The sequence below is a fragment of the Macaca fascicularis genome, chromosome X (genome assembly GCF_037993035.2).
Source record: "Macaca fascicularis isolate 582-1 chromosome X, T2T-MFA8v1.1".
Lineage (NCBI taxonomy): Eukaryota > Metazoa > Chordata > Mammalia > Primates > Cercopithecidae > Macaca > Macaca fascicularis.
The window spans coordinates 49,163,053-49,187,090 of NC_088395.1; the positions used below are offsets into that span (position 1 = coordinate 49,163,053).

The following is a 24,038-nucleotide window of genomic DNA, read 5'->3' on the forward strand; positions in this document are numbered from 1 at the left end:
TTTTCTTCTTCTTTTCTTTTTCTTTTTTTCTTTTTTTTGAGACGGAGTTTCACTCTTGTTGCCCAGGCTGGAGTGCAATGGCACGATCTCCCATCACCGCAACCTCCGCCTGGCGGGTTCAAGCGATTCTCCTGCCTCAGCCTCCCGAGTAGCTGGGATTACAGGCGCCCGCCACTACGCCCAGCTAATTTTGTATTTTTTTTTTTTTTAGTAGAGATGGGGTTTCTCCATATTGGTCGGGCTGGTCTCGAACTCCCGACCTCAGGGGATCTGCCCGCCTCGGCCTCCCAAAGTGCTGGGATTACAGGCGTGAGCCACGGCGCCCGGCCTTCTTCTTATTTCATAGAAGTTAATGATTTCCCTTGTATGGAAAAATATTTCCAGCCAGGGCCGGGCGCGGTGGCTCACACCTGTAATCCCAACACTTTGGAAGCCAAGGCGGGCGGTTCACTTGAGGTCAGGTGTTGGAGACCAACCTGGCCAACATGGCGAAACCCCGTCTCTACTAAAAATACAAAAATTGGCCGGGAGTGGTGGTGGGCGCTTGTAATCCCAGCTACTCAGAAGGCTGAGGCACGAGAATCGCTTGAACCCGCCAGGCGGAGGTTGCGGTGAGCCGAGATCGCACCACTACACTCCAGCCTGGGGGATAGAGCGACACTCTGTCTCCAAGAAAAAAAAAGAAAGAAATAAAGAAAAAGAAAAGTATTTCCAACCAGGACTCTTTGTTTCCTTTCTTGATTTAATTAACTTTATTGAAAGATTGATCTGTCTATATATATAGATGAACCCATTTTAAGGGTACAATTTAGTGAGCTTTGTCTAATGTATACAACCTTGTAACCACCATCACAAGCAAGATAGGGAACATTGATTCCTTTGTACCCTATCCCAAACCCCACCCCCTACCCCAGGTAACCAATGATTGGCTTTCTGTTACTGGATTACGTTTCTCTTGCAGAGTTTCATGCAAATACAATGAGACAAGATGTATCCTTTTCTGTCAGGCTTCTTTCACTCACCATAATCCTTTTGAGATTCATCCAAGTTGTTTTGTGTATAAGCATTTTTTTTTTTCTTTTTATTGATGAGTAAAATTCCATAGTATGGGCCGGGCGGGCTTGATGGCTAACGCCTGTAATCCCAGCACTTTTGGAGGCTGAGGCAGGTGGATCACCTGAGGTCAGGAGTTCAAGACCAGCCCGGCCAGAATGGTGAAACCACGTCTCTACTAAAAATACAAAAATTAGCCAGGAGTGGTGGTACACACCTGTAATCCCAGCTACTCAGGAGGCTGAGGCATGAGAATCTCTTGAACCCGGGAGGTGGAGGGTGCAGTGAGCCGAGATCGTGCCACTGCACTCCAGCCTTAGCGATAGAGGGGAAAACTCTGTCTCAAAAACAAAACAAAACAAAATTCATAGTATGACTATACCACAATTTGTTTATCCATTCTCTTAAGTGTAGTTTTGTGTTTCTCTTATTATGAGTGAGATTCACCACCTTGTCATATGTTTAAGGTTCATTTTATTTTATTTTTTATTTTTATTTATTTATTTTTTTGAGACGGAGTTTCGCTCTTGTTGCCTAGGCTGGAGCGCATTGGTGCGATCTCAGCTCACTGCGCCCTCCGCCTCCCAGGTTCAAGCAATTCTCCTACTTCAGCCTCCCGAGTAGCTGGGATTACAGGTGCCTGCCACCATGCCCGACTAATTTTTGTATTTTTAGTAGAGACAGGGTTTTACCACGTTGGTCAGGCTGGTCTTGAACTCCTGACCTCAGGCGATCCACCCGCCTCGGCCTCCCAAAGTGCTGGGATTACAGGCATGAGCCACTGCGCCCGAACTTATTTTATTTTATTTTATTTTATTTTATTTTAAGACAGGGTCTTGCTCTATCGCCCACGTGGGAGTGTAGTGGCACAATCAGGGCTCACTGCTGCCTTGACTTCCTGGGCTCAAGCAATTCTCCCACCTCAGCCCCCCAAGTAGCTGGGACTACAGGCATATGCCACCAAGAACCATTTCTTATCTGTTCTTATTTTATTTTTTAAATTTAATTATTATTTTTCTTTTGAGACGGAGTCTCCCTCTGTCACATAGGTTGGAGTGCAGTGGTGCAATCTTGGCTCACTGCAATCTCTGCCTCCCGGGTTCAAGAGATTCTCCTGCCTCAGCCTCCCAAGTAGTTGGGATTACAGGCACCCACCAGCTAATTCTTGTATTTTTAGTAGAGACGGGGTTTCACCATGTTGGCCAGGTTGGTCTCGAACTCAAACTCCTGACCTCAAGTTATCCTCCCGCCTCCACCTCTCAAAGTGCCAGGGTTATAGGTGTGTGCAACCGCACCCGGCCTCTTTGTATATTAGGAATATTAACAACATTTTTGGGCCAGGGTGGACGGAGTTTTGCTCATCGCCCAGGCTGGAGTGCAATGGCGCAATCTTGGCTCACCGCAACCTCTGCGTCCCAGGTTCAAGCGATTCTCCTGCCTCAGCCTCCCGAGTAGTTGGGATTACAGGCACTCACCACCATGTTTGTATTTTTAGTAGAAACGGGGTTTCACCACGTTGGCCAGCCTGGTCTCGAACTCCTGACCTCAGGTGATCCACCCGCCTCGGCCTCCCAAAGTACTGGGATTAAAGACGTGAGCTAAGACCATGCACGGCCTTTTTCTTTTCTTTCTTTTTTTTTTTTTTTTTTCGAGACAGGGTCTCCCTCTGTCATCCAGACTGGAGTGCAGTGGTGCAATCTCGGCTCACTTCAGCCTCGACCTTCTGGGGTCAACTAATTTGCCTACTTCAGCCTCCTGAGTAGCTGGGACTACAGGGACAGGCTACTATACCCAGCTAATTTTTTAAAAAATTGTTTGTAGAAACCAAGTCTTACTACGTTGCCCAGGCTGGTCTCAAACTCCTGAGCTCAAGTGATCCACCCACATCTATCTGCCTTCCAAAGTGCTAGGATTTCAGGCGTGAGGCACCACACCAGGCCTACTGTGTGTGTGTGTGTGTTTGAGACGGAGTCTCGCTCTGGAGTTCAGTGGCCCGATCTTGGCTCACTGCAACCTCTGCCTCCCAGGTTCTAGCGATTCTCCTACCTCAGCCTCCCAAGTTGCTGGGATTATGGGCACGTGCCACCATGCCCGTCTAATTTTTGCATTTTTGGTAGATACAGGTTTCACCATGTTGGCCAGGTTGGTCTCAAACTCCTGGCCGCAAGGGATCTGCCCACCTCGGCCTCCCAAAGTGCTGGGATTACAGGCATGAGCCACCATGCCTGGCCCTTGCCTACATTTGCAATATATAAATTATGTTGTCACAGTCTCCATTCCATACTGGATCCCCTGACCTCCTGGTTGCTTTTTTTTTTTTTAATTTTGCATACATTAACAAACTTTTTTTGTACCATAAAGATGAATGGGTTTTGACAGATGCATTTTAAAGTGTTCCACACACAGATTTTTTTTCACATTTCTTGTTAGATTTCTTCCTCATTATTTCCTTTGATGCTATTGTAAATGAGGTTTCCTTTATCATTATCTCTCTCTCTTTTTTTTTTTTTTTTTGGTAGAGACGGGATCTCACTATGTTGCCCCAGCTGGACTGCAGTGGCTATTTATAGGCGTGATCATCGCACACTACAGCTGTGAACTCCTGGGCTCAAGCGATCCTCCCACTTCAACTTCCCAAGTAGCTGGGACTACACGTGTGAGCCACTATGCGTCTTTATATCCTCTCACTGGTTATTGTTGATATATACAAAAGCCATTGATTTCTCTACGTTAATTTTATATCCTTCCATTTTACTGAATAATTTTATTGTTAGAGTGTTTTATCATTCATTCTTTAGGGTTTACCAGGTACAAAATCATATCATCTGAAAATAGGGATATCTTTCTTTATTGTTTTCCAATCAGTCACACTGGCTGTAATTGATTTCTCTTGCTTAATTACCATTTTCCACTAACAGGAACCACAGCCCCTTAGAGAAATAGCTGATTGCAGGGCTGGGACAAGGAAAGTACAATATTAGCCTGGAACATCTTGTTTTACCATACATTGAAAGAATTTGAATTAAAAAAGAATCCAGGAGTCCAAAGTGATCTAAATAAATAAATGAAGGCAAAGGGAAAACTCTTCCTCACAGAGGAATGCCAACTAATAAATGTACAAGGAATGATGGAATTAGCAAATAACTATTTGGGCCAGGCGCGGTGGCTCACGCCTGTAATCCCAGCACTTTGGGAGGCCAAGGCGGGCGGATCACGAGGTCAGGAGATTGAGACCATCCTGGCTAACACAGTGAAACCCTGTCTCTTACAAAAAAAATTAGCCGGGCGTGGTGGCGGGTGTGGTGGGTTCAAGCGATTCTCCTGCCTCAACCTCCTGAGTAGCTGGGATTACAGGCGCCTGCCACCACACCCAGCTAATTTTTTTTATTTTGAGTAGAGACAGGGTTTCACCATGTTTGTCAGGCTGATCTTGAACCCCTCACCTGACCTCAGGTGATCGGCCCGCCTCGGCCTCCCAAAGTGCTGGAATTACAGGCGCGAGCCACCACACCAGGCCCAGAGGGCTAATTTTTAAATTTTTTGTAGAGACAAGATCTCACTATGTTGCCCAGGCTTACTTTTTAATTATAACAAGGATTAGGGTAACTTCAGAATGGAGAACACTACCTTAACCAAGTCACCTTTACATCACCAGGACAGGGACAAATTGGTATTATATACTTTCCCATGTAATGCACTGAGAAAGACACAAATCACTTCTGTGGTATTTCTGCCAAAAATTCATAACCTGAATCGAATCATGAGAAGCTATTAGTCAAACCCCAACTAAAGAACTCATCAAGACATCAACGTCATAAAAAACAAAGATCACTTGCAGTCAGGAGTTTGAGACCAGCCTGGCCAACATGGCGAAACCTGTCTCTACCAAAAATACAAAAATTAGCTGGGTGTAGTGGCAGGCGCCTGTAATCCCAGCTACTTGGTAGGCTGAGGCAGGAGAATTGCATGAACCCAGGAGGCGGAGGTTGCAGAGAGCCAAGATCGCGACACTGCACTCCAGCCTGGGTGGCAGAGCAAGACTTTGACTCAAAAAAAAAAAAAAAAGAGAATGACTTTCTCTTAAATGTCTTTGGAGAATGACTTTCTCTTAAATGTCTTTGTACAGAAGAGACTGAGACTATTATCCTTAGAAAGATCTGATTGCAAGGTTAGCCCTTGACTAGCATCTGGAAATTTGGCTAGTAACAGTTCGCTACACTGATATGAGTGGTTCATTGTGACTGGGCGTGGTGGCTCACGCCTGTAATCCCAGCACTTTGGGAGGCCGAGGCGGGTGGATCACTTGAGGTCAGGGGTTCGAGACCAGCCTGACCAACATGGTGAAACCCCATTTCTACTAAAAATACGAAAATTAGCTGGGCATCGTAGTGGTGTCCTGTAATCCCAGCTATTCAGGAGGCTGAGGCAGGAGAATTGCTTGAACCCGGGAGGCGGAGGTTGCAGTGAGCAGAGACTGTGCCACTGTACTCCAGCCTGGGTGACAGAGCGAGACTCTCTCAAAAAACAAAAAACAGGAGTGGTTCATTGTGCCTAAACTGTTTGTAGAAACAATGTGGTTTATGTGGAACACCTGCATTCCCTCAGAGTCTAGGATTCTGATATGTGCTAGGTAGAGAGTACCTATGTGACCAGTCCCCACTAAAAAACTTTGGGCACGGAGTCTCTAATGAGCTTTCCCAGTAGAAAACACTTTGCACGTGTTGTCACAACTCATTGCTGGAGAAATTAAGTCAGTCTTGTATGACTCCACAGGGAGACTCTTGGAAGCTTCCGCCTGGTCCTCCGGATTTCAGCCTCTTGCTCAAGGGAGGTACAGAGTATACAGAAGCCTGTGCATGGGGCCGGGCGTGGTGGCTCACGCCTGTAATCCCAGCACTTTGGGAGGCCGAGACGGGTGGATCACGAGGTCAGGAGATTGAGACCATCCAGGCCAACATGGTGAAACCCCGTATCTACTAAAAATACAAAAAAAATTAGCCAGGCGTAGTGGTGGGCCCCTGTAGCCCCAGCTACTCGGCAGGCTGAGGCAGAAGAATGGCGAGAACCCAGGAGGCGGAGCTTGCAGTGAGCCGAAATCTCGCCACTGCACTCCAGCCTGGGCGACTGAGGGAGACTCTGTCTCAAAAAAAAAAAAAAAAAGAAGCAGCAGCAGCCTGTGCATGAATTTCCTGGATCCCACCTGTGTCTTTTCTTTCTTTTCTTTTTTTTTTTTTTTTTTTTTTTTTGAGACTGGGTCTCGCTCGCTCTGTCGCCCAGGCTGGAGTGCAGTGGTGCAACCTCACCTCACTGGAACCTCCGCCTCTGGGTGCAAACAATTCTGCTTCATCAGTCTCCCGAGTAGCTGGCATTACAGCCGTGCGCCACCACATCAGGCTAATTATTGCATTTTAAATAGAGATGGGGTTTCATCATGTTGGCCAGGCAATGGTCTCAAACTCTTGACCTCAAGCAATCGGCCTACCTCGGCCTCCCAAGGTGCTGGGATTACAGGTGTGAGCCACTAGGGCCGGCCAACTTTTTTTTTTTTTTTTTTGAGACAGAGTTTTGCTCTTGTTGCCCGGTGCGGAGTACAGTGGCGAGATCTTGGCTCACTGCCACCTCTGCCTCCCGGGTTTAAGCAGTTCTCCTGCCTCAGCCTCCCAAATAGCTGGGATTACAGGCATGCACCATCATGCCTGGCTAATTTTTGTATTTTTAGTAGAAACAGGGTTTCACCATGTTGGTCAGGCTGGTCTCAAACTCCTGACCTCAGGTGATCTACCTGCCTCAGCCTCTGAAAGTGCTCAGATTACAAGCATGATCCACTGTGCCCAGCCTTTTAATTAATTAATTTATTTTTGAGAAAGAGTTTGGCTCTCGTTGCCCAGGCTGGAGCGCAATGGTGCAATCTCTTCTCACTGCAACCTCCACCTCCCTGGTTCAAACGATTCTCCTGCCTCAGCCTCCCAAGTAGCGGGATTATAGACATGAGCCACCACGCCTGGCTATTTTTTTTTTTTTTTTTTGAGACGGAGTCTCGCTCTGTTGCCCAGGCTGGAGTGCAGTGGCCGGATCTCAGCTCACTGCAAGCTCCGCCTCCCGGGTTCACGCCATTCTCCTGCCTCAGCCTCCGGAGTAGCTGGGACTACAGGCGCCCGCCACCTCGCCAGGCTAGTTTTTTGTATTTTTTAGTAGAGACGGGGTTTCACCGTGTTAGCCAGGATGGTCTTGATCTTGTGACCTCGTGATCCGCCCGTCTCGGCCTCCCAAAGTGCTGGGATTACAGGCTTGAGCCACCGCGCCCGGCCTGGATGGAGTTTTGCTCTTGTCGCCCAGGATGGAGTGAAATAGCGTGATCTCCGCTCACTGCAACCTACACCTCCCAGGTTCAAGTGATTCTCCTGCCTCAACCTCCCTAGTAGTTGGAATTATAGGTCCTGCCACCAAGCCCGGCTATTTTTTTTATTTTATTTTTATTTTTAGTAGAGATGAGGTTTTGCCATGTTGGCCAGGCTGGTCGTGAACTCCCGACCTCAGGTGATCCACCTGCCTTGGTCTCCCAAGTGCTGGGATGACAAGCATGAGCCACCGCGTCCAGCCTTTCAGCCTTTTTTTTTTTTTTTTTTTTTTTTGGTCTCGACTCTGTCTCCCAGGCTAGAATGCAGTGGCACGAACACGGCTCACTACAGCCTCGACCTTCTGGGCTCAAGTGATCCTCCCACCTCAGCCTCCTGAGTAGCTGGGACCACAGGCATCTACCACCACGCCCAACTAATTTTTGTATGTTTTGTAGAGATGGGTTTTTGCCATGTTGCCCAGGCTGGTCTCGAACCCCTGAGCTCAAGCAGTCAGCCTGCCTCAGCCTCCCAAAGTGCTAGGATTACAGGCATGAGCCGCTGGGCCAGCTTCAGCTATTCTATTAATCCGAAATTATTTCAAGACAAAATTTAAAATGGAAAAACCGGCTGGGTGCGGTGGCTCATGGCTGTAATCCCAACACTTTGGGAGGCCGAAGTGGGTGGATCACTTGAGACCAGGAGTTTGAGACCAGCCAGGGCAACATGGTGAAACCCTCTCTCTACTAAAAATACAAAAATTAGTCGGGCATGGTGGCGCGCGCCTGTAGTCCCAGCTGCTCAGGAGGCTGAGGCACAAGAATTGCTTGAATCTGGGGGACAGACGTCGCAGAGAGCTGAGATCACACCACTGCACTCCAGCCTGGGTAACAGAGGGAGACGTCATCTCAAAAGAAAAAAAAAAAAGAAACAAAAAAAAGAAAAATGAAAATGAAACCAAATCTGTACCCTAGATGTGTTTATTGCTCATTGCTAGAGACATACCTGTTTTTAGGCCCTCTCAGTGAACAGACGTGGGACACACACACACACTGGTTCTCCTCATAACATAACTCTCTTTCTCTGTCTATATATAAAACCATGAGATCATCCTGATACCTCCAATTCCAATTCAACACTTCAGGGTAAACTTTTGTTTTCCTCATCCATATTTGTCACTCTTTTAGTAAGTAATCTAACTCCTATTATTCCTAATTACTTATTTCCTCAAGCCTAGATTACACAAAGGAATTTTCAGAATTGCCTAACCCATACCACTACAAAAGCAAATCTACTTACCAGAGTACAATATTTCCTTACAGATTTTTTTTTTCTTTTTTTTTCAGAGACAGGGTCTTGCTCTGTCACCCAGGGTGGAGTGCAGTGGCACGATCTCAGCTCACTGCAACTTCTACCTCCTGGGTTCAAGCAATTCTAGTGCCTCAGCCTCCCCAGACCTTTTTTTTTTTTTTTTTTTTTAAGACAGGGTCTCACTTTGTCACCCAGGCTGGAGTGCACTGGTGTGATCACAGCTGACCGCAGCCTCAAACTCTTGGACTCAAGCGATCCTCCCGCCTCAGCCTCTTTTGTAGTGGGGACTACAGGTACATGCCACCATGTCTGGCTAATTATTAAAAAATATTTTTTTGTGGCCAGGCGCGGTGGCTCATGCCTGTAATCCCAGCACTTTGGGAGGCCGAGGCGGGCGGATCATGAGGTCAGGAGATCGAGACCGTCCTGGCTAACACGGTGAAACCCTGTCTCTACTAAAAATACAAAAAATAAGCTGGGTGTGGTGGCACATGCCTGTAGTCCCAGCTACTTGGGAGGCTGAGGCAGGAGAATCGCTTGAACCCAGGAGGCAGAGGTTGCAGTGAGCCAAGATCACGCCACTGCACTCCAGCCTGGGCAACAGAGCGAGACTCCATCTCAAAAAAAAAAAAAAAAAAGTTTTTTTTGCAGACTGGGTGCGGTGGCTCGTGCCTGTAATCCCAGCACTTTGGGAGGCCGAGGTGGGCAGATCACCCGAGGTCAAGAGTTCGAGACCAGCCTGGCCAACATGGTGAAACCCCGTCTCTACTTAAAATACAAAAATTAGCTGGGCATGGTGGCGGGCACCTGTAATCCCATCTATTTGGGAGGCTGAGGCAGGAGAATCACTTGAAGCCGGGAGGCAAAGGTTGCAGGGAGCCGAGATTGCGCCATTACACTTCAGCCTGGGCAACAAGAGTCAGACCTTCAAAAAAAAAAAAATATATATATATATACACACACACACACACAATGTATATACATACATATATACACACACACACACATATATACACACACACACACATATATATAGTAGAGACAGGGACCTTGCTATGTTGCCCAAGGTTGTCTCCAACTCCTGGCCTCAAGCAATCTTCCTGTCTCAGCCTCCCAAAATGTCCAGATTGCAGGTGGGAGCCAGCATACCCAACCCATTGTTTACAGGCATTTTTGAGGTAAAATTTACATGCAGTAAAATTCACAAATCAAAATTCACAGCAGCCTGATAAAAGAATACACTCAGCAGGGCGTGGTGGCTCACGCCTGTAATCCCAGCACTTTGGGAGGCTGAGGCGTGCAGATCACGAGGTCAGATCGAGACCATCCTGGCTAACATGGTGAAACTCCGTCTCTACTAAAAAAATACAAAACATTAACTGGGCGTGGTGGCAATTGCCTATAGTTCCAGCTACTCGGGAGGCTGAGGCAGGAGAATGGCATGAACCCAGGAGGCAGAGCTTGCAGTGAGCCAAGATCGCGCCACTGCACTCTAGCCTGGGCGACAGAGTGAGACTCCATCTCATAAAAAAAAAAAAGAGAGAAAAAAAAATACACTCAAGTAGCTCCTACCCCTATCACGATATAGAATGTTTACATCAGCAGGGTGCAGTGGCTCACACTTGTAATCCCAGCACTTTGGGAGTCCAAGGCGGGCAGATCACGAGGTCAGGAATTCAAGACTAGCCTGGCCAACACAGTGAAACACCGTCTCTACTAAAAATACAAAAATTAGTTGTGCGTGCTGGTGGGCGCCTGTAATCCCAGCTACTCGGAGGCTGAGGCAGGAGAATCACTTGAACCCAGGAGGCGGAGGTTGCAGTGAGCTGAGATCGCATCACTGCACTCCAGCCTGGGTGACAGAGCTAGACTCCGTCTCAAAAAAAAAAAAAAAAAAGTTTGTTTACATCACAGAAAGTTCTTTCCCAGATGTTCTCAGTCGATCCTCTCCCCCATGAGGCAATGAGTGTTAAAATTTCGGGGATCCTGTAATACCAGCACTTTGGGAGGCTGAGGCGGGTGGATTGCTTGAGGCCAGATGTTGAAGACCAGCCTCGCCAACATGGTGAAACCCCATCTCTACTAAAAATACAAAAATTAGCCAGGCGTGGTGGCACGTGACTGCAGTCCCAGCTACTCAGGAGGTAGAGGCACAAGAATTGCTTGACCTCGGGAGGTAGAGTGAGCCGAAATCACACCACTGCACTCCAGCCTGGGCGACGGAGCAAGACTCTGTCTCAAAAAAAAAAAAAAAAAAAAAGAAAAAAAAAAAGAAAGAAAGAAAAGAAAAAAGATAAAAAGAAGTTGGGGGGGGGCACATGGCTATCCAATTGTTCCAACATTATTTGTTGAAAAGAATATCCAGTCTGCACTTTGCACTTTTTTAAAAAATCAATTGACCATATACGTGTGGGTCTATTTCTGGAGTTTCTATTCTCTTTCATTGATATAATTGGCTGTCTTGACACAAATACCACAATATTTTGATTATTGTAGCTTTATAATAAGTCATGAAGTCAGGAAGTGCAGGTCCTCCAATTTGTTCTTGTTTTTCAAAGTTGTTTTATTTTACATTTCCATATGACTTTTAGAATCAGGTTGTCGGCCAGGTGGCTCACGCCTGTAATCCCAGAACTTTGGGAGGCCGAGGCAGGCAGATCACCTGAGGTCAGAGTTCGAGACCAGCCTCAACATAGAGAAACCCCGTGTCTACTGAAAATACAAAATTAGCCGGGCGTGGTGGTGCATGCCTGTAATCCCAGCTACTCGGGAGGCTGAGGCAGAAGAATTGCTTGAACCTGGGAGGCAGAGGTTGCGGTGAGTCGAGATCACACCATTGTACTCCAGCCTGGGCAACAAGAGCGAAACTCTGTCTCAAAAAAAAAAGAAAAAAGAATCAGGTTGTCAATTCTACAAAAACATCTGCTGGGATTTGACTGGGATTACATTGATTCTATAGACCAGTCTCAGGAGAACTGGTATCTTAATAATATTGAGTCTCCTGCTTCATAAGCATGGTGTATCTCTTCATTCATTTAGGAATTATTTAATTTTTTTCTTTCTTTTCTTTTCTTTTTTTTTCTTTTATTTTTTGAGACAGAGTCTCACTCTCTCACCCAGGCTGGAGTACAGTGGCACCATCTCGGCTCACTACAGCCTCCGCCTCCCGCATTCAAGGGATTCTCCTGCCTCAGCCTCCTGAGTAGCTGGGACCACAGGCACATGCCCCCACGCCCGGCTAATTTTTGGTTTGTTTGTTTGTTTTTTGAGATGGAGTCTCCCTCTATTGCCCAGGCTGGAGTGCAATGGCATAATCTCGGCTCACTGCAACCTCTGCCTCCCAGGTTCAAGAGATTCTCTCACCTCTGCCTCCTGAGTAGCTGGGACCACAGGCACATGCCCCCACGCCCGGCTAATTTTTGGTTTGTTTGTTTGTTTTTTGAGATGGAGTCTCCCTCTATTGCCCAGGCTGGAGTGCAATGGCATAATCTCGGCTCACTGCAACCTCTGCCTCCCAGGTTCAAGAGATTCTCTCACCTCTGCCTCCTGAGTAGCTGGGACTACAGGCGTACACCACCATACCAGGCTAGTTATTTTTTATTTTTAGTAGAGACAGGGTTTCACCATATTGGCCAGGCTGGTCTCAAACTCCTGATCTCGTGATCCTCCCACCTCAGCCTCCCAAAGTGCTGGGATTACAGGCAGGAGCCGCCGCGCCTGGCCTTTTTTTTTTTTTTTTTTTTTTTTGAGATGGAGTTTTGTTCTGTTGCCCTGGCTGGAGTGCAGTGACGCCATCTTGGCTTACTGCAACCTCTGCCTCCGGGGTTCAAGCGAGATGGGGTTTCACCATGTTGGCCTGGCAGGTCTCTGGTGATCCACCCGCCTTGGCGTCCCAAAGTGTTAGGATTACAGGCGTGAGCCACCGCTCCCGGCCTAATTTTTGCATTTTTAGTGGAGATGGGGGGGTTTCACTATGTTGGCCAGGCTGGTCTCGAACTCCTGACCTCAAGTGATCCATCTGCCTGGGCCTCCCAAAATACTGGGATTACAGACGTGAGCCACCATGCCCAGCCCATAAATGTTATTTTAAGGTTTCAATTTCCTATGGGTCATTGCTAGTTGATAGAAATACAATTAGCCGGGCACAGTGGCTCGCGTCAGTAATCCCAGCACTGTGGGAGGCTGAGGCAGGTGGATCACTTGAGGCCAGGAGTTAGAAACCAGCCTGGGCAACATGGTGAAACCCCATCTCTATAAAATATACAAAAATTAGCAAGGCATGGTTGCGTGCGCCTGTAAGTCCCAGCTACTCAGGATACTTAGGTGGGAGGAATGCTTGAGCCCGGAAGATGGAGGTTGCAGTGAGCCAAGAGCCAGACCCTGTCTCAAAAATAAAAAAAAAAAAAGAGCCGGGCACGGTGGCTCATGCCTGTTATCCCAGCACTTTGGGAGGCTGAGATGGGTGGATCACCTGAGGTCAGGAGTTTGAGACCAGCCTGGCCAAGATGGTGAAACCTTGTCTCTACTAAAAAAATAACAAAAATTAGTCGGGCATGCTGACGGGCGCCTGTAATCCCAGCTATTTGGGAGGCTGAGGCAGGAGAATCACTTGAACCTGGGAGGCAGAGGTTGCAGTGAGCTGAGATCGTGCCATTGCACTCCAGTCTGGGCCACAGAGTGAGACTCCGTCTCAAAAAAAAAAAAAGAGGACATGTTGGCCTGTTTGTAATGTTAGGTTAGGAGGAAAGGCAGTCTTTCGCCATTGAGTTTGACGTTACTACAGGTTATTTGTAGCTGCTCTTTATCATATGAAGGAGATATTACCTTCTTTCATTTCTAGTTTTCTGAGAGTTTTTTTTGTTTTTTGTTTTTTTGTTTTTCTGAGACAGAGTTTTGCTCTTCTTGCCCAGGCTGGAGTGCAGTGGTGCAATCTCGGCTTCCTGCAACCTCCGCCTCCCAGGTTCAAGTGATCCTCCTGCCTCAGCCTCCCAAACAGCTGGGATTACAGGTGCACGCCACCACGTCCAGCTAATTTTTTGTATTTTTAGTAGAGATGGGGTTTCATCATGTTGGCCAGGCTGGTCTCAAACTCCTAACCTCAGGTGATCCACCCGCCTTGGCCTCCCAAAGTGCAGGGATTACAGGCGTGAGCCACTGCGCCCGGCAGAGTTTTTTTTTAATCAGGAATGGATGGTGGATATTGTCAAATGCTTTTCTTTGCATCTCTTGAAATGGTTTTTCTTGCATTCTTGGAATAAATTCAAATTCATCTTGATGTATTTTCTTTTGTGTATATATTGTTGGATTTGATTTACTAAAATGGGCAGGGCGCAGTGACTCATGCCTGTAATCCCAGCACTTTGGGAGGTAGAGGTGGGTGGATCACCTGAGGTCAGGAGTTCAAGACCAGCCTGGCCAACATGGTGAAACCCTGTCTCTACTAAAAATACAAAAATTAGCTGGGCATGGTGGCATGTGCCTGCAATCCTAGCTACTCGGGAGGCTGAGGCAGAATAATCGCTCGAACCCAGGAGGCAGAGGTTGCAGTGAGCCAAATTCGCTCCACTGCACTTCAGCCTGGGCAACAGAGTGAGTCTCTGTCTCCAAAACAAAACAAAACAAAAAAAAGCAAAAAACAAGATTTACTAAAATGTTAAGAACTTTCGCATCTGTGCTGATGAAGGATAGTTACATATAGTTTTATTTTCTTGTAATGACTTTCTGTGCTTTTGTATCAGAGTAATGCTAGTTTCATAGAATGAGTTGGAAAGTATCCCCTCCTCTTAAATTTTCTGGAAGAGTTTGTGCAGAATTCATATTATTTCTGCCATATATATATGGTACAGTTCCCCAAGGAAGCCATCTGGGCCTGGAATTTCCTTCATGGGAATATGTTTTACTACAAGTTCAATTTATTTAATATAAATCAAGTTATCTATTTCTTCCTGAGTGGGCATTGGTGTTTTGTGTCTTGCAAGGAATTTGTTGAGAAGTATTGGCATAAATTTGTTTGTAATATTCTCCTTTACCCTTTTTTAAAAATTGCAGTAAAATGTGCCTGACATAAAATTTACTGTTTTAACCATCTGTAAGTGTACAATTCAGGAGCATTAAGTACATTCACAATGTTGTGTAACCAATGCCACTATTTCCAGAACGTTTTCATCATCCCAAACAGAAACTTTGTACCCATTAAGCAATAACTCCCCCATTTTCCCCATCCCCAAGGCCCTGGTAACCTCTATTCTACTTTCTTTCTCTAGTAATTTGCCTATCCTAAATACCACATATAAGTGGAATCAATATTTGTCCTATGTCTGGCAAATTTCACTTAGCATATTTTCAAGGTTCATCCTGAATTGGCCCTCTCCATCTCCAGGAGGTAAGCTGGGCAACTATCATGCTTACCTTGTTTGTTTCCCATCTCTCAGGGATCACTTTCCTTCATCGTCTAATGTCCAATATCTTTTTTGTTGTTGTTGTTTTGTTTTTGAGACAGGGTCTCACTCTCGCCTAGGCTGGAGTGCAGTGGCGCAATCACAGGTCACTGCAGCCTTGATCTCCTGGGCTCAAACAATCCTACCGCCTCAGCCTTCCAAATAGCTGAGGCCTCCAGATTAACCACCACACCCAGCTAATCTGATGTCCACTATTGTGAGATTTGTTTTTCCATTTTATTTGTCTCAATTTTTATTTGTTTCAGGCAGGAGGGCAAATTCCGTCCCCATTATTCCATCTTGGTTGAAAATTGGGCTGGGCGCAGTGGCTCACTCCTGTAATCCCAGCACTTTGGGAGGCCAAGGCAGGTGGATCACCTGGGGTCAGGAGTTCGAGACCAGCCTGCCCAACATGGTGAAACCCCGTCTCTACAAAAATACAAAAAATTAGCCGGGCATGATGATGGGTGCCTGTAATCTCCACTACTCAGGAGGCTGAGGTGGGAGAATCACTTGAACCCAGGAGGTGGAGGTTGCAGTGAGCCAAGAACAAGCCATTGCACTCCAGCCTGGGTGACAGAGTAAGACTCTGTCTCAAAAAAAAAAAAAAAAAAAAGAGAAAGAAAGAAAATCAATAATTACAAACAGCAGAAAATCATGCAGCAGGTTTCCAGACAAATTTGGTGAAAGATAAGTAGAACAAAATAGTTTTTTTAATAAAAGATGTAATAACAGTGAACTATTTATCAGTTTTTTGTTTGTTTGTTTGTCTCAAAGAGCTCCCGGCCGGGCGCAGTGGCTCATGCCCGTAATCCCAGCACTTTGGGAGGCCGAGGCGGGCGGATTACCTGAGGTCAGGAGTTCAAGACTACCATGGCGAACATGGTGAAACCCCATCTCTACTAAAAATACAAAAATTAGCTGGGCATGGTTGCACATGCCTGTAATCCCAGCCACTCGGGAGGCTGAGACAGGAGAATTGCTTGAGCACAGGAGATGGAGGTTGCAGTGAGCCAAGATTGTGCCACTGCACTCCAGCCTGGCCAAAAGAGCGAGACTGTCTCAAAACAAAAAAAAAAGAAAAAAGAAAAAAGAAAGAAAGAAAAAGAAAGAAGGAAGGAAAGAAGGAAGGAAGGAAGGAAAGAAAAAAGAAAGAAAGAAAGAAAGAAAGAAAGAAAGAAAGAAAGAAAGAAAGAAAGAAAGAAAGAAAGAAAGAAAGAAAGAAAGATTGATTCAGTATCAGGCACGGTGGCTCACGCCTGTAATTCTAGCACTTTGGGAGGCTGAGGTGGGTGGATCACCTGAGGTAAGGAGTTCAAGACCAGCCTGGCCAACATGGTGAAAACCCATCTTTACTAAAAACACAAAAATTAGCTGGGCGGCCTGGCGCAATGGCTCAAGCCCATAATCCCAGCACTTTGGGAGGCCCAAGCCGGTGGATCACGAAGTCAGGAGATCAAGACCATCCTGGCTCGATTCTCCTGCTTCAGCCTCCCAAGTAGCTGGGACTACAGGCGCACGCCACTACACCCAGCTAATTTTTGTATTTTTCTTAGAGACATGGTTTTACCATGTTGGCCAGGATGGTCTCGATCTCTTGACCTTGTGATCTGCCTGCCTTGGCCTCCCAAAGTGCTGGGATTACAGGTGTGAGCCACTGCACCCAGCCGTTTTTTTTTTTTTTTTAGACAGAGTCTTGCTCTGTCACCAAGGCTAGAGTGCAGTGGTGCGATCTTGGCTCACTGCAACCTCCACCTCCCAGGTTCAAGCAATTCTCCTGCCTCAGCCTCCCAAGTAGATGGGACTACAGGCATGTGCCACCACGCTCAGCTAACTTTTGTGTTTTCAGTAGAGACGGGTTTCGTCATGTTGGCCAGGCTGGTCCTGAACTCCTGACCTCAACTGATCTGCCCTCCTTGGCCTCCCAAAGTGCTGGGATTATAAGCGTAAGCCACTGCGCTTGGCCTATACTCTTCATTAGAAGCAAGTCTCTAAGTCCAACTCACATTCAACAGGAGGAGGGGAATTAGGCTCTACCTCTTGAGGGGATGAGAATAAGATATCTAATACATATTTTGGAGGTGATACTTTTTTTTTTTTTTTTGAGACGGAGTCTCGCTCTGTCACCCAGGCTGGAGTGCAGTGGCGCTATCTCGACTCACTGAAAGCTCCACCTCCCGGGTTCACACCATTGTTCTGCCTCAGCCTCCTGAGTAGCTGGGACTACAGGCGCCCGCCACCATGCCCGGCTAATTTTTTGTATTTTTTTTTTAGTAGAGACAGAGTTTCACCATGTTAGCCAGGATGTTCTCGATCCCCTGACCTTGTGATCTGCCCTCCTCGGCCTCCCAAAGTGCTAGGAATACAGGCATGCGCCACCGCGCCTGGCCTATACTTTTTAAAAATAATATATTTTTTGGCTGAGCACAGTGGCTCATGCCTGTAATCCCAGCACTTTGGAAGGCTGAGGCAGGTGGATCACTTGAAGCCAGGAGTTCAAGACCAGCCTGGCCAATATGGTGAAATCCCATGCTGGGTGTGGTGGCACATGCCTGTAATTCCAGCTACTTGAGAGGCTGAGGTAGAATCGCTTGAACCCAGGAGGTGGAGGTTGCATTGAGCTGAGATTGCATCACTGCACTCCAGCCTGGGCAACAGAGCAAGACTCTGTCTCAAAATAAAGATAAAAATAAAAAAATATATATTTTTTGACATGCGGTTTCACCATGTTGCTTAGGCTGGTCTTGAACTCCTGAGCTTAAGTGATTCTCCCACCTCAGCCTTTCAATGTGCTGGGATTACAGGTGTGAGCTGCTGCTCCCAGCCTGAAGGTGATACTTTAAGGATGTGCAACTGTGTTTCACCTTAAAGTTTTGCCCACTAGTTTTAGCATTTAGTGGATTTTGTCTGCAGCGATTATTACTGTGGTATTCTAATGGGAATTTTCTACTTCCCTCATTCCTTCTATATTTATTACTTGGAATTCTTGTATAAGAAAGAGTTGACCCTTCTCCACCATTCATATATTTATTAGAGACAGGATCTCACTGTGTCTTCCAGGCTAGAGTGCAGGGGCTATTCACAGGAGTGATCATGGTGCATTACAGCCTCAAACGCTTGAGCTTAAGCCATTCTCCCACCTCAGCCTCCCAAGTAGCTGGGACTACAGGCACAGCACCTCGCCTCGCTCTCAGCATTTATTTATTCAATCATATCACTTATATAAATAAGTATGGAATCATGGATGTTCATTTTTTGAACTATAATCTAATATTCTCCTTTTTGTTATTCTTGCTCAAATTGTTCCAGCTTTGGCCACTGGGAGTTGCTTTTCTTTTTTTTCTTTTGTTTTGAGACAGAGTCTCGCTCTGTTGCCAGGCTGGAGTGCAGTGGTGAGATCTCGGCTCACTGCAACCTCTGCCTCCCAGGTTGAAGCGATTCTCCTGCCTCAGCCTCCAGAGTAGCTGGGACTACAGGTGCGTGCCACCACGCCCAACTAATTTGTGTATATTTAGTAGAGACGGGATTTCACCATGTTGGCCAGGATGGTCTCAATCTCTTGACCTCGTGATCCACCCAAAGTGCTGGATTACAGACGTGAGCCACCGTGCCTGGCCAGGAACTCTTTCAGGTTGCCTTCTGTATCTTATGACACGCTGCAATCATGACTTTTTTTTTTTTTGAGACAGAGTTTTGCTCTTGTTGCCCAGGCTGGAGTGCAATGGCATGATCTCGGCTCACTGCAACCTCTGCCTCCCAGGTTCAATCGATTCTCCTGCCTTAGCCTCCTGAGTAGCTGGGATTACAGGTGCCCGCCACCACTCCCGGCTAATTTTTTGTATTTTTAGTAGAGACGGGGTTTCACCATGTTGGCCAGGCTGGTCTCAAACTCCTGACCCCAGGTGATCCACCCGCCTTGGCCTCCCAAAGTGCTGGGATTACAGGCATGAACCACCGCGCCCAGCCATTGTTTTTAGGCATTTCCTTACTTTCTGTCACTACAAGATGCTCCAGGCTCATCTTGTATTTCTCTCCACCCCAGAATGAAAATCAGCCATTTTTCCAGGAGTCCTGGTTTCTTTTACTGGAGAATGGCATTTAGAAACCAAGGTCAGGCCGGGTGCGGTGGCTCACGCCTGTAATCCCAGCACTTTGGGAGGCGGAGGTGGGCGGATCACGAGGTCAGGAGATCAAGACCATCCTGGTGAACATGGTGAAACCCTGTCTCTACTGAAAATACAAAAAAATTAGCTGGGCGTGGTGGCAGGTGCCTATAATCCCAGCTTCTAGGGAAGCTGAGGCAGGAGAATCTTGTTAACCTGGGAGGCGGTGGAGCTTGCAGTGAGCGGAGATCACGCCACTGCACTCCAGCCTGGGCGACAGAGCCAGACTCTGTCTCAAAAAAAAAAAAAAGAAACCAAGGTCCAGGCTGGGTGCGGTGGCTCAGGCCTGTAATCCCAGCACTTTGGGAGGCCAAGGTGGGCGATCACCTGAGGACAGGAGTTCAAGATCAGCCTGGCCAACACGGCGAAACCTTCTCTCTACTAAAAATACAAAAAGTAGTCAGGCGTGGTGGCCAGCGCCTGCAGTCTCAGCTACTCGGAGGCAGGAGAATCGCTTGAACCCAGGAGGCGGAGGTTGCAGTGAGCCAAGATTGCACCATTGCACTCCAGCCTGAGCGACAAGAGTGAAACTCCGTCTCAACAACAACAACAAAAAAGAAACCAAGATCTGGCCACTAGATGTGCTCATTGTTTCTGGAATAGCACGATTTGTAGGACTTCTCAGTGGACAGACTGAGAAACTGTCTGCAAAAACCAAGAAGATAAGACCACTTAGTACAACATAGTATCTGCGGTAAGTGCCTTCTGAGATACACTCAACCAGTGCTCCCTGCCTGCTATATTCTTGGTCTTGTGTAATCCCCTCCCCGTTCAGTTAACTTGTTTCCAAGCAACAGAATGCCTCAACCTTGAGGGGTATCACTTCCATAATTAGATCACAAGAGATGTGACCTCTGTTTTGCTAGCCAACTCTTTCTCTTGCTGGCTTGGCTGAAGCAAACTACCACGCTGTGAGCCACCGCGTGGAAAGGTGTGGATGGTGGGCACCTCTGGCTGACAGCCAGCAAGGAACTGGGGCCCTCTGTCCAACAAGCTGCAGAGAACCGGATCCTGCCAACAAATACGGGAGCACAGAGCAGATCCTTCCCCAGTCGCATGTTCAGAGAAGTCCTCAATCCTGCCCTACTCCTTCTTTGATTGTGCCTTAGAGAGGCTGAAGCTGAGGACCCAGCTGAGCCCAGCCTGGATTCCTGACTTGCAAAACCTGAGAGATAATTCATGTGTATTGTTTGGAGCCACTAAGATTGTGGCCATTTGTTTCACAGGAATAAGTAGTACGGCATCCTTACTTGGATCCTAGCACAGAAAAAACGTTAGTGGAAAAATTTCACCAGTGAAATCCAAATAAAGTCTGAAGTTGAGTCAATAGCACTCTACCAATGTTATTTTCTTTTTTTTTTTTTTTGAGACAGAGTCTCACTCTGTCGCCAAGGCTGGAGTGCAGTGGCGCGATCTCGGCTCACTGTCAGCCTCCTGGGTTCACGCCATTCTCCCGCCTCAGCCTCCCGAGTAGCTGGGACTACAGGTGCCTGCCACCACGACCGGCTAATTTTTTGTATTTTTAGTAGAGACAGGGTTTCACCGTGTTAGCCAGGATGGTTTCGATCTCCTGACCTCGTGATCTGCCCGTCTCGGCCTCCCAAAGTGCTGGGATTACAGGCGTGAGCCACTGTGCCCGGCCCAATGTTATTTTCTTAGCACTGGTAAATGTGCCATGGTTATGTAGGATGTTAACATTTAGGGGAGGTGGGTGACAGGTATGAAAGCTCACTAATGGTGATGCAACTCTTCTGTAAATCTAAAATTATTTCAGAAAAACTTTTAAAAAACTCTGGGAGGCCAGGTGCGGTGGCTCACGCCTGTAATCCCAGCACTCTGGGAGGCTGAGGCGGGTGGATCACAAGGTCAGGAGATCAAGACCATCCTGGCTAACACGGTGAAACCCCGTCTCTACTAAAAATACAAAAAATTAGCCAGGCGTGGTGGCGTGCGCCTGTAGTCCCAGCCACCCGGGAGGCTGGGGCAGGAGAATGGCTTGAACCTGGAAGCCAGAGGTTGCAGTGAGCCAAGATCGTACCACTGCACTCCAGCCTGGGCGACAGAGTGAGACTTCATCTAAAAAAAAAAAAAAAAAAAAAACAAAAAAAACTCTGTAATCCCAGCACTTTGGGAGGCCGAGGCAGTTGGATCATTTGAGATCAGGAGTTCAAGACCAGCCTGGCCAACATGGTGAAAACCCATCTCTACTAAAAATACAAAAATTAGCCAGGCAGTAGTGGCATGTGTCTGTAATCCCAGCTACTCAGGAGGCTGAGGCAGGAGAATCGCTTGAACCTGGAAGGTGGAGGTTGTGGTGAGCCAAGATCATTCCACTGCACTCCAGTCTGGGTGACAGAATGAGACCCTGTCCCCACCTCCCCCCCAAAAAAACCCTCTGGGCATTACATGTTACGTTTAAAAAATAAAGAAGAGGCCAGGCGTGGTGGCTCACGCCCGTAATCCCAACAATTTGGGAGGCCGAAGTGGGCGAATCATCTGAGGTCAGGAGTGCATGACCAGCCTGACAACATGGTGAAACCCAGTCTCTACTAAAAGTTCAAAAAAATTGGGTCAGGGGCTGTGGCTCATGTCTGTAATCCCAGCAATTTGGGAGGCCGAGGCGGGCGGATCATTTGAGGTCAGGAGTTCAAGACCAGCCTGGCCAACATGGTGTAACCCCATCTCTACTAAAAATACAAAAATTAGCCGGGCGGTAGTGGCACGTGTCTGTAATCCCAGCTACTCGAGAGGCTGAGGCAGGAGAATCACTTGAACCTGGGAGGCAGAGGTTGCAGTGAGCCGAGATCGCGCCATTGCACTCCAGTCTGGGCGACAGAACAAGACTCTGTCTTAAAAAAAAAAAAAAAAAGACCAGGCGCAGTGGCTCACCCCTGTACTTTCAGCACTTTGGGAGGCCGAAGCGGGTGGATCACGAGGTCAGGAGTTTGAGACCAGCCTGACCAACATGGTGAAATCTTGTCTGTAATAAAATTACAAAAATTAGCCAGGCGTGGTGGCAGGTGCCTGTAATCCCAGCTACTCAGGAGGCTGAGGCAGGAGAATTGCTTGAGCCTGGGAGGTGGAAGTTGCAGTGAGCTGAGACCGTGCCACTGCACTCCAGCCTGAGCAAAAGAGCAAGACTCCGTATAAAAAAAAAAAAGTACCCAAATTTGCCAGGCGTGGTGGCACATGCCTGTAATCCCAGCTACTCAGGAGCCTGAGGCAGGAGAATCACTTGAACCTGGGAGGCGGAGGTTCCAGTGAGCTGAGATCACGCCACTGCACCCCAGCCTGGGTGACAGGGAAACCCCATCTCAAATAAATAAATAAATTAAATTAAATTAAATTAAGAGGAGAGTATAGAGCCAGGTATGGTGGCTTATGCCTGTAATCCCACTTTGGGGGGCCGTGACAGGTGTATCACTTGAGGCCAGGAGTCTGAGACCAGCCTGGGCAACATGGTGAGACCCTGTCTCTGCTAAAAATACAAAAATTAGCTGGGTGTGGTTGTGCGCCTGTAATCCCAGGTACTTGGGAGGCTGAGGCATGTGAGTCGCTTGAACCTGGGAGGCAGAGGTTGCAGTTAGCAGAGATTGTGCCACTGTACTTCAGCCTGGGCAACAGAGCGAGATTGCACTTCAAAAAAAAAAAAAAAAAAGAGAGAGAGAGTATAGCAAAGTTGAGGAGAAAAATAAAGGTTATTAGGGAGCCATCAGTCTGGTTACAGAGATTCAGCAACCAAGCTTGGAGGGGTAGCAATGTGACAGGTTAGAAAGAGCCAGCTTTCTAGGCTGACGCCTGTAATCCTACCACTTTGGGAGGCTAAGGCAGGAGGATCACTTGAGGTCAGGAGTTCGAAACCAGCCTGGCCATCATGGTGAAACCCCATCTCTACTAAAAACACAAAAAATTAGCTGGGTGTGGTGGCAGGTGCCTGTAATCCCAGCTACTTGAGAGGCTGAGACAGGATAATTACCTGAACCTGGGAGGCAGAGGTTGCAGTGAGCCGAGATCATGCCACTGCACTCCAGCCTGGGTGACAGGGTGAGACTGTCTCAAAAAAAAAAAAAAAAAGAGAGAGAGAGGAGTCACAGTGACCAAGCCCAGTTCCAGCCCTCAGAGGTCACAGTCTGGTGGGGGAAATGGAGGGAACAGGCTTGATGCTTGTTCTAGGAGTCAGTGTCTGGTTGAGAAATTGCGGGAAAAATACTTTTTCCCAGCCTTCAAGAAGATACTTGTGTTCATTTAAATTCTCCCAAAATCTCAACATCTGTTCCAAAATTCATTTGGTTGCCTGTTTCTCTGCCTTTCAGATATTTGTCTTTGCCCTTTCCACCATCTTGAATACCTCTGTTGTCTGCCAGGAAATATCCTCATAGACTTCCTTATCAGTTTCAAAAGTGGATTTGCAAGAAAAGCTTCTTTCCCCCTCTGCCCTCAGCGGCATTTTTCAATGGAGCCCTCACTCACCTGACTTTACTGTTTTACCGCCTCACCCATTTACAGGCTTGCGTATCTTCAGAACAGTTCAATTCTATTCCTCAGCTTCTTCAAAGACCAAATGGAAGTAAGAAGCAGCATGTTCTGACTAACATTCCTTTGGAGAAATAAATTAGATAAAACACTTGCAGCAGTTAAAATTGTGCCTGGTGATTGGTCTTTAAAAGGACTAATGTCTTTTGTTTGCATAGTCTTCCTCCATGCCCTCTTCCTTTCTAAATTATTTTATCCATTCTTCT

General features: G+C 47.1%; 1 long non-coding RNA gene across 1 annotated transcript; it reads right to left on the bottom strand.

Annotated features, from left to right (window-relative positions):
* Positions 1–11,237: 11,237 nt before the first annotated feature.
* Positions 11,238–23,898, bottom strand: LOC141409461 (uncharacterized). The gene is made up of 2 exons (XR_012430337.1): positions 23,770–23,898; positions 11,238–11,568 (listed from the first exon to the last, which is right to left on the bottom strand). It is a non-coding gene; the product is annotated as an uncharacterized lncRNA (long non-coding RNA).
* Positions 23,899–24,038: the final 140 nt, after the last annotated feature.